This window comes from Eufriesea mexicana, unplaced genomic scaffold, assembly GCF_001483705.2.
Source record: "Eufriesea mexicana isolate 0111107269 unplaced genomic scaffold, ASM148370v2 scaffold1312, whole genome shotgun sequence".
Lineage (NCBI taxonomy): Eukaryota > Metazoa > Arthropoda > Insecta > Hymenoptera > Apidae > Eufriesea > Eufriesea mexicana.
This window is the reverse complement of record NW_016909446.1, coordinates 513549-522425: the sequence shown is the minus strand read 5'-3', so window position 1 is coordinate 522425 and position 8877 is coordinate 513549. Positions and strand designations below refer to the sequence as shown.

Here is an 8877-nt window from a genome sequence, read left to right as displayed (position 1 = left end):
CCGGCGGAATGCCTATGAACAGCTTTTACCCGGTAAACAATGGCGCAAATTGCGCCATTAACGACACTTTCTACTCCGCGAAGTCAACTTTGCCGTATGATTATGCAAATTCGATCTTCCGCGGCGCGACGTTGAAAACGGCGAGAAAAATGGACGCCCGTCTCGGAAAGGGGAGAAAACGAGCGACCTCGGGGGTTGCGCCGTGCGCGAACGCGAGATATATTTAACGGGGTTGTTTGGATTTGGTAAATTACGGGGCCAAAAATATAGGGCAGCTAGCGGCACAGAAATAAATGGACAGCTATTTTCACGCGCATCGAAGAAATAAAAGTGTTTCAAAACAGCCCGTGGGTCACAAACCGCTGACACGGATTGTCTGTACCTATTTATAACCAGACAGGGAAAAAAATAGAGCCGCTGACTGACGAATAGCTCTATCTTTGGTGCGAATCTACTGCGGGAGCAATTACAACGATGCACTTACGCGCATGCCGGGGAGAGACACTCGGGGAGCGATCCTTTTATTTACCAAAGCAGCCCCGCGTGGTCGTTCCTTTTGCGAATACGCTCGATTCCCCGACTCGGATGACTGTTACCGTTTAATTAACTCTGCCAACTCTGTCTTCGTAATCTTAAACCGTTAAATCCGATATTCCCGGGAAAGATGGACGTTCCGCAAACGGACTATAATGGCGTTACGCGATTCCGCGTATAGCCTGTTCCGCTGAAACCGCGTCGATAGCGCGACAAAAGCGAACACGAGCAGGTCGCGTACGTCGCGATCGATGTACCCTCTGGAACGAGCGCCTTGTCCACCCACTGACGACACCCCGTGAAAATAACGGATGAAATCACGGCCGATTATCGAGACGCGCACTTCGCATGGCTCGTCCGCCGACGAGACGTGGGCGGAAGAGAAAAATTCTCAGCTCCTTTGACGCATGTTCGCCATTTGCGTGGCACGATTTCACGGAACATCTGTCAAAAGGGAGCCGCGGCCCGTCTCGTCCTTCACCCCGTGAAAGGAGCCGGGACTGCGACCGCGGCTGCGAAATATCGCGTGTTACGCGCGAACAATGCATTCGAGGTAGCTGTACTCCTTCGCCATGGCGAAGCAAGCTAATTAATTCACCTTCGCCACGGCTCAGAGCTCCGTACCTTTCTCGGTTTCAGAAAATCCGATTTATCGCTGAAAGTTGCGCGCGGGTACGGGATAAATCCGCTCGTGTCGTTGGAAGCCGTCTCGAGGGAACGCGGCAACCGTTAGACCCGCGACGACCACGAGACGTCGCGTTTAACGAATGGCTCTAATTACTAAAACGCTTTCCCATCCTAGAAAACGTCTGGTTCCCCGAAGACGCGGTTGCAAAAGCGTTTTATATGCGCGCGCTCGCTCCGTCGCGATTCTCCGCTTCGCGTCGATGAATGAGATTGCTGGCCGCTGAGTCACCGGTCGTAGTAGAGTCGCCGCGTTAGCTGTGCCGCGAAAGAACGCGGCTGACGTCGGACCACGAACGTACAGGAACGTAGAGGACCGGCTGTGTCGCTCGTACACGCGAGCGAAATTTTAAAACGCCGATGCGTCGAAGGTTTTTCTGCGCGCATACGCGAACCTGCCGATCGCTCACTCGTGGATACGAGTCGCGATCGGTGCCAAGGCTGTCCTCGGTGATTCGCCTGTCGCTTCAAACGGACCCGCGTTGAAAATTCATTCCCTGTGCCCGCGGGGGGTAGCGGGTTTTCCGCGAAACGCGCGACTCGCGGCCGTAGCGGGCGGGAATGCGGAGTCGCGCGAGGAATACCCGTAATTCGATTACTCAGCACGCGAGAATGCCGAACGAGCCATTTCTCTAGTGGGGAGGAGACCGCCCGGCATTTTCTTTGACCGAGCGAGCGCGAAACGGGCGCGCGATTTGAAATTCACGGCGAATCCGCGATACGAGAATTTCGCGCGACGCTGGAATACGAAAGCAGTGGAAACGGCCGAGTGCCTGCGGCTACCGAAAACGCGCTGCGATTCCGATCACGATCTTAATCGATGCCTGTCGGGCTGACCCGCGGAAAAGAAGGTCTTCAGGCGCTGTGACCGAGCGTGCGTGACTCGTGGAACGATCGCAGCACGTGCAAGGGTCGCTCGTGGCCGTTCATTATCGCGGCTTAACGCATCGGTCGCGCGTAATGCAATCGGTTTCCCGTGCCAAGAAGTAATCGCGCGCGTTAATTAAAGCCCGTGTGCAGTGGATTATGCGCGCCACGTAATCTCGCGAGCGTTCGCGGACGAATCTCGCAGGCGTGAAGCGACTCGCGGAGAAGAGGCAGAAGACGAAGCGATGGAAGCAGAGCGAGAAGAGGAGACGAAAAGGCGAAGCAGGCATGCCAGGCGGGCAGCGGAAAGTGCATGACTAGACTGACCGTATATTCGTGATGATGTAACGGGAGAAACCGCAGAGACCACACCCCGACGATGCCGCGGCCACGTGCTGTTTCGTAAGCTACCGACATTTAGGCAAGGCCACTGCGGCGAGAGATGCTGCTTGTTCCCCATAAGGTGTTTTCGCCCGTCGCAACCTTGACACGCGGTCAGCACCTACGTCCTGTCGTCTCTGATTCACGATACGACCAAATTTTCTCTATCCGACCGGATATTCCGTGCTGTTGCACGGACGCGAACGCGAGACCGCGCGAATCCTTTCGAGCTGCTCGGAGCAGAAACGAGTGGAACTGCCATTAATCCGACAGTCGTCGCGTCAGCGTGCACTCGCGGCTGTCGAAGGTTCTTGAACCGCGGGCGGAGTAATTACTGCGTGAGAAATGTAGCACCGTGCGACGTTTCCGGGTGGAAAGAAGACCAAGTTTGCGGTCTCCGGCCGTTTCAAGAGTCCGCCCAACGTTTTCGCTCGTTAGCGCGCACAACGATTCGTGTCGCGCGCAATTGGGAGCAAGTGCGCGTTCGCGCGAAGCGTCAATTTTAATTGATCGAGAGGGCAGGATCGAGCGAAGAGGCGAGCGTGGCTACGAAGCGTACGCGTGGCTAATTAACGCTGCCTCGGGCGGCCGATTCCACGCGATTCCACGCGATCCGACGAAAAGGAATAGAAAGGTGGAATTGCGCGGAAATTATCAATTTATGACTGGCGCCAGCGGCCAGGGTATTGGATAATGGCCAGCGATGGAGGAACGTCGTTAATCACGGCGGCATAGTCCGCGCGGTCGCGCAGTCGAAAATGCACGGGCCCGGGATAGAATGGGGTCGTGAAATAATACCAGAACTGAAAATAACGAACGGGCGTGCCGTAAAGCGCGGTTAATTCGCGCGACTCTAGAATACATAGTATAAATATTACCAAACGCGCGGTAACAGGCGCCGGTTAAAGAACGCCTCTCGTGCACTGTAATCAGGACCGTCGGACAGGCATAAAGCAACGCTATACTCGTAAATAACGAGAAAATTGCCAATAACTCCGGGACACACGGCCGTGTCCGTGGTACGTTTGATCCCGGAATAGTTGGCGATTTATCGTCCAGATTCCCAGATTACGCTATCTCCGGGTTGCCACGGCGGAAAAAGAACAGGAAGGAGAAGAAGAATGAATCGCGAACTCCTGTGGCGTTATCGAAACGCAACGCTGTACCAACGCCGGTCTCTTCCCCTATCCTGTACATCGTCGGACTGGCGCGCGTGCGATCGTGAAAACGGGCTGCTATAAATATTCGATTCGCTGCTCTAATCTGTTGGCGTACGAGGCCTACCAGGTCTACCAGGTCCTACAAGCCTCGTCGCGTATTCCTCGAATGGAAATAAAACGCGTGTAGAGCAAAGGTAGGTAGTACGCGGCCCGACGACCACGCGAACACGCGGGCCCTGTACGTGCGCGAACGCGTATGTAGATACGCGGAGACCGGCTGGTTGGCGCCACTCGGTCCTCTCTGCGTATCGGGGTAACGCGTAATAAACGTAATATCGTACACGCCGATATGACCCGTGCATTACGTGCCATAGCCGGTCGAACCCGAGTATCTCCTCCGCTTCCAATCTCCCTGAATCGACGCATCGCGATACGGCACGTCGTGGCGACGTGGGGAGGCAGCTGAGGATTGATAACGCGTTGCAGGCTATCCGTTCCGGTTTGTACTTCAGGGAAATCGCTCCAGTCTAATGAACGTCGACCAAGGTGGCTCTCGATCGTTCCGCGAAATCGCTCCTATACACCGGGAAAATCAACGCGCGTGTATACTCTGGCCGATGGTCTCGAGGATACCGCGCGATATTTAAAGGGATCCAACGAACGAAGTTTCCCGCGTTTCCCGCGTTCTTCGAGAGAATCGTCGGGGATACCGAGAGAAAGAGAAAAGATGAGACGGGAAGAAAAGTTAGAATTAGAAACGGCGACGCGAGTTTCAGGAAACGAAGCTCGATTTCGATTCGAGCTCGATCGATATTCCACCGGAATACCGTGCTCGATCCCATGCGCGATAACTTCGTTCCCCGATGGTGTTTGTTCAGAAGTGTACACAAACAGTACACGCGAGAGAATCAATCGTTAACTGGATGCCGGCAGGTACATTCCACGGTACCGAGCGGCTCGTTCAGCCGGCTCGGAGCTCGTGTTCTCATATTTTCCGTCGTACGGTTTATCGAAATCGATTCCTCGACGGCATACCGAATTCGATTACACGGACATCGGTTTCGCCAATCGAACACCGAACCAAACTCCCTCTGCAACTTTACAATACGCGGTCCTCCTTTGACGCGGCGACGCCCGAGCGAGGAGGATGTAATCCCAATTTAACAACCGCTTAAGTACGATCGTCAAATTTCGATACTTAATAAAGTTGTCGAACGTTTAGCGGCCAGCTTAACGTATTATACTTAATAAGGTATGCCCCACATGCTGGAGGTGATAAATAGGACGATTTACCAAGCGAATGGACACTCTCCGCCGTGCATCGAGGCGATGAAAAGGTGGACTCGATTTACGAGAAAATTTCTTCGCACGGAACGGGCGCCCGGTCCCGAACAGGCCCAAACCGTGAATACGAAATTTCATTTACCCGTGTTCCTTCGTTCCCGGGAAACGATGAAGATCAATGGATCGAAATGTACGCGTGCTGTCCTAATCCGTGCGCCATTGTTTTCTTCCATTCGGCCCTGCCACCCCGTTGACAGCGATTGGCATCTTACTTACTTATACTTTGAGAAACATCTTTCGAGATTATTCTCTCTACGAGGCCAGTGTCCTCCACGGGATATACACGAATTTGCGCTAACTCGCTTTCGCCAGGCATCGCAATTACGATCTTTTCTCGTAATAGCGCGCTGACCTTTCGGCGAGCAGCCGAAGACTTCTCGTCCGAGATTCTCGGTATGTCTCGATTCACCACGAGCCTGCTAATTAATCGTCGTTCTCTTTGGTAAACAGCCACTTACGTTTCTATTATCCGCTGGTTCTGTCAGAAGCATTCGCGGTTATCGGGATCGGCAAACTGTTGTCAAAGCGATCGGGAAAGGGATACGATGACCGCGGCATCGCCTTGGTCGCGATAGGTCGGACCTCGACTAATTAGTATCATGAATTATTCATATCGCGGGCTGTCGCTTAAAGAACATAACGATGATAGAATATAACGAGAGCAGAGGGCTTTATTTACGCGCAGTAGCCAGAAATGGCAGGTATTCGTAATCTTTTCTGCCACGGGAACACGTTGGCTACACGGCAACGGGTCGTAATAGGTGTACCTGGGTGAAATTAGCATAACGAAACGACCGTAAGCGTCCTCGTGCCTGTTATTTTCGCGGTTCGCGCGGATTCTCGCGTTTCCACCGTAACGTTCGCGTCTCGGCGTGCGTCTTTGCCCGAGTTTCGTACGACACTGTCGGGGAAGGCAAAACGTTGCGTTCGCGTCGCCACCTTTAGATTTATCGTCTTATTTACAGCGGCAATTTGCATTCATTTGCGATATTCGTGATATTTACCGGGAATGTTTTCGCGACTCGGGACCCGTTTCGATCTCGTAATTCCGCTTTCGCGTAAACGTCGCTGTAATCGCTGACTGGAAGACGCGATAGATAGGGCAGACCGTTGGAAACTCGTCGGCAAAGCTAGTTAAATCGATTGTGTACACTCGATTAGAAACGAGAGTAAGCAGAGGCGCGAGCCTACGTTTCCTCGTTGCACGATTAGCGAAGTTTATTTTGGATCGTGAGCGGCAGTGATGTCATCGTTTCGATTGCTACAGTTCAATAAAGCCTCGTATGCAACTTGGAACCGAACGGAGTCAAAGTGCAGCACTTTGACACGGAGTTATCTCTCGACGTGCTTCGATACGTGCCTGGACCGAATTTTATCGACGTTAGAAACGCGGATATCGTTCGGAGGCGGACAAATTACTCGGCTCGCGCCTGTCGCGAACCATCGTCGAACGGCCGGATAAACGATTAAAGAAGAACGAATGGAGAACGAATGGAGAACGAGTGGGACGAGGGAATAGTCCGTGGGACCGGTAGCGCGGTGATCGGCAAAGAAACACGACGATGCTCGCGAGTATATCGTGAAAATCGCACACGCGGTGTACAGATACCTTTCTTCGTGACCCCGCGCAGATCCTTCCGCTTCGGCTTTCCTCGCACAGTTTACTTGCACTCTACCTTTCTCTCCGTTATTCTCCTTGACCTCAAAGACGCGCGATCATTCTTCGAAACTGCGATCGGTGCGCGAGAGTCCGTCGACTCGTCGACGTAGCCGCTAGATCTCGACGACTGGCCGTCGTGATCGTCGTCGCCGTCGTCTTCGTCGTCGTCGTCGTCGTGGTCGTCGTGCTCGTCTCACCGAGTGTCGTCCCGGCGTGTTCCGCGTGATTCGAATCGCATGCACCACGTTCTCGTTGCTCGCGGTGCGGAAATGACCGATCGAACCGACGAAAACGGAACGATAATCGGCCCCCGGAGCTTTTTTGCAATCGAGCTTGTCCAACGATCTCGAGCTCTGGCCAACCGTATCGCCACGATACACCATCGGCCGTGAAAGAGGACCGACTGGATTTTCACGTGTGTTTATCGATCGGCGCACACGTATACGCACGACAAGAGCGGACCGTTCGCGCGCGAGCTTCGAAAAGCAATGCAGGCGCGAACGACACGGGAGCCTCTCGTTCCTTCCTACGTTCTTACGTCGATCTCGCTGCTCTCTCTATCTCCGTCCCGCTCGATCCTGCCTCTCTCTCCCTTTTTCTCCTACCCTTCTGTCCTCCTCGCTCCCGCTCAATCATACCTGTCCTCCGTCTCTGTCCCCATTTCTGACTTTTACCTTTCCCTCGCTCTCTCGCTCTCTCCCTCGCTACTTTGCCCCCCGTTTCGCCGTCACGCTCTTTTTCTCTCTTTCGAACTCAATGATCTTTTTTCATAGCTATTCCCTCTCTTTCCCCTCATTTCTTTCGTTTATCCCGTTCCTCCCTCTTGTTTTCTCCTTGCCTCCTCGTCCGCTTTCCTCGTGTCCTTGCCCGCGCAGCTACCTTTCCTCTTCCATCTTCCGCCGCTTCTCGCACGCGTCTCCGTCGCGCATTTTCATTATCGTTCGCCTCCTCTCGCTTCGCGCGATCCTCTGCGGCCCCCCACCACGCCGCTTTTCCCCCTCTCCAGCTCGCCCTCTCATCCCCCACTTTGTCGGTATACCTTGCTCGCTTTGCGTCTCCTGCCGGCCACCCACAGTCCTCCTTCTCGCTCCCGTCAAGCCTCTTCTCTTCGTCGCGCCGTTTTACCGGTGCTTCGTCTTCGTCTCTCTCTCTCCGTTTTTCTCTCTCTCCCTCTCTCCCTCTCTCGTCCCGAGCACCGTCGATCTACATTTTTCTTGGCCGTTTGCCCTCCTTTTCCCTCTCTAAGCCGCATCTCCGATACGGCTCTTCCTCGTTCGCCAAAATCGTGCTCGCGGGGGTTCCACTCATCACCGTTTCGGCCACGATTACTATCATTTAATACCTCAGCCGGCCCTTTTTATAGTTCCCTCGGCGAAACACGAACCGGGAAGGGCCACTGGCATATCTTGTCCCTGGAACGCCCCGCGAACCTGCGGCGGTTCGTATTAGCGTTCGACGAGCGCGTCTAGTATATACGGGTTCGATAAACAGAGACCGATAAAATACGATCGAGATGTTTATTTGGCCGATACGCGGTTAATCCGCGGCAATTCGAGCAAACGTTCCGGAACGTGTTCCCTACCTCGGCTATCGTTCGGCAATTTATGCGCGACCAGTGTATACGTTTATTCACGATCGGTCGCGCGGCGGATATTCGGGTTTAAAAAACGCGCGGAATTCGACGGCGCTGCGCAGCGTCTGGAAGGTTATGGCGGCCGAAGTGGATCGGCGGACAGCCTCGAATCGATCGTTCGTTATCGCCGAAAATCCTGTCTGGCTGCAGATATAAACGTTCGTTTGGCGGACGTGAACGGCGCATTATTTTTAGTGCGTTCAAGTACGACGAACAAAATCGAAGGCGACACCCCTTCGTATGTCTGCCCTCGGAGTCCTCGAAAGTCCCCTCGAGCACGATAAATGATTTATCTCCGTGTCCCTCGCCGTTGATCCCCGTCGTTGGTGTTCGTGCCACGGGGGAACGGACACGCGTCCAGCGGTGCTCAGAAAGGCACTTTTGCGACACCCACGTGCCGGCATAAACACGTGGGTACGATACGGTTTGAGCACTGTCTATCGGAGAATCAGCGCTGACTGGCTATGGTGGCCGGACGTGCGCCCATCGCGCCGTTCGTTCAACGATCGCTTCCTTTTTCTACGTCAACGCGCTTTGTAAACAGTTTCGTGATCAACTTTTCCCTGCGCTCTCCGTGCCACGTTCTATACGTAATATTTATAGGCTTACGAGAC

The 8877-nt window shown here is 53.9% G+C and overlaps 2 protein-coding genes across 3 annotated transcripts in view; one reads left to right on the top strand and one right to left on the bottom strand.

Moving 5' to 3' along the window:
• Positions 1–7125, bottom strand: part of Timp (Tissue inhibitor of metalloproteases) — a 23625-nt gene extending 16500 nt beyond the window's left edge. The window contains exon 1 of the mRNA XM_017900700.1: positions 6580–7125. The gene's annotated coding sequence lies outside the window, so the exon portion shown is untranslated. The remainder of the gene's footprint in view (positions 1–6579) is intronic.
• Positions 1–8877, top strand: part of Syn (synapsin) — a 35113-nt gene that overhangs the window by 22117 nt on the left and 4119 nt on the right. The window lies entirely within an intron of this gene.